Here is a 1790-nt window from a genome sequence, read left to right on the forward strand (position 1 = left end):
AGAGCCATCAGGGCTCCCTGACCTGTGGGCAGTCCAAGGACCGCCCACCTCCATCCAGGTTTAGTAAGTTGAGCATCCAAGAACAGCAGGAACTCTTAACCCAGCATTTTAAATTTTGAATATGGTTTTTCCTTTCAGAAATCAGTGTGATTTAATTTATTGATTAATTAATTTATTAATTAAAATTGAGAAATGCATTTTCTTTTTCTGTTCATTCAGATTGCTCTTTAATGGCCATGGCATAAGGAACAGTATCACCAGGAAGACAGCTTTACACTGGGTAAGCTATAAATGTACTTATAATGTAATTTTGAAAAAACTTTACTATAAAATTTCCTGTCAGCAAAAACAATGTAGTTTGTCAAGTTTTGTTTCTTGTTTCTTGTTTTATTTAAGGTTTTATTTATTTATATATGTGGATGGTTGGTTTGCCCTCATGTGTGTCTGGTGCTCACAGAAGCCAGAAGAGGGCATCGGATCCCCTGTGGACTGGAGATGGTTCAGAGTTGCCATATTGGTGCTGGGAGTCAAATCTGGGTCCTCTGCTCTCCAACCCCTTGTCAAGGTTATTAATGGGCTAGGTCAGATGATTCCTCTGAAGAAGAAATACTGCACATTTTAAGGCTAGTCACTGTAGTACTTCCCAATAATAATTTAATTTCAGAGAGGAATTTCTGCCACATGATCATTTTTACTTGGAAAAGTATTAGAGTTGGAGTTAAACTTCTGAGGCCAGCCACTTGCTGAGCTGTATGGCCTGAGGAGGTCTTGTCCTGTGAGCTTGGGAGCTTCTCTTTACTCTCTGAACTGAGGAAGCTGTGCAGAGCTCTGCAGGGTTCAGTACAGGCTGCATTTTGTGGGTGCAAAGCATTTGACTAACAAGAGTTTTGGTAGATATGGGGTGTTGGTAGTTTTCTACATTTGTGCCAGATTTTAAATTTCCTAAAGCAGCATTTACTGTTCTTACATGTGCCTTCTGCCGTGAGCATGCAAGTCACCATGCTCTGATTAAAGACTTCACTGGAGGCTTCAGGACAGGGGCTGGTCGGTCTGCCTCCCTGTTTAGTCGCTGTCTTGCTTTGATGGTGTTTAGTTCCTGCTAAAATGGTGTTTAAGATTTCATGTACAATTTTCTCAGCTGAAGATTAAACAGTGGCCACTGCTCAGCTCTCAGCATGGGAGGGATGTTAGAGGCATTCTATTTCAGGGAGTCTTCAATAGAAGGCTCTTGGCCTTCAGCTTTATTTTGATTTTATTTTTAATTTTCATCACTGTTTTATTTACTTTGTATGTGTGTGGGCCTATACCTGCAACATGTGGAGGTCAGAGGACAACTTGGGAAAGCCAGTTCTCTCTGTCTACCAAGTGGATCTTAGGAATTGAACTCAGGTTTTAGGCTTGGCAGCAGGCCCCATTACCCACTGAGCCCTATCACCAGCCCTTATCTTCTCCTTTAAAAAGCCATTAAACAGGTGAGCGATAATGGCAGGGGCCTTTAAAGCCAGCAGCCCAGAGGCAGGTGGATCTCTGAGTTCCAGGCCAGCCTGATCTACAGAGTGAGTTCCAGGACAGCTAGGGCTACTTGGAGAAACCCTGTCTGAAAAAAAAAACAAAAAGAGCCATATAGCTTCAATGAATGGTGAAGGGAATGGGCTGGGATTGGTGTAATTGTTTTAGAAGACCGTTGCTATTGGAGTTTTAAAATTCTGTGCAAGGTTGGGCGTTGGTGGCGCACGCCTTTAATCCCAGCACTCGGGAGGCAGAGGCAGGCGGATCTCTGTGAGTTCGAG

At 42.9% G+C, this 1790-nt stretch overlaps 1 protein-coding gene across 3 annotated transcripts in view; it reads left to right on the forward strand.

Moving 5' to 3' along the window:
* Zbtb43 (zinc finger and BTB domain containing 43) overlaps positions 1-1790 on the forward strand; it is a 21019-nt gene that overhangs the window by 5089 nt on the left and 14140 nt on the right. For all 3 annotated transcript variants that reach the window (XM_026778746.1, XM_005346018.3, XM_005346019.3), the window contains exon 2: positions 220-280. The gene's annotated coding sequence lies outside the window, so the exon portion shown is untranslated. The remainder of the gene's footprint in view (positions 1-219; positions 281-1790) is intronic.

The sequence above is a fragment of the Microtus ochrogaster genome, chromosome 4 (genome assembly GCF_000317375.1).
Source record: "Microtus ochrogaster isolate Prairie Vole_2 chromosome 4, MicOch1.0, whole genome shotgun sequence".
Taxonomy (NCBI): Eukaryota; Metazoa; Chordata; class Mammalia; order Rodentia; family Cricetidae; genus Microtus; species Microtus ochrogaster.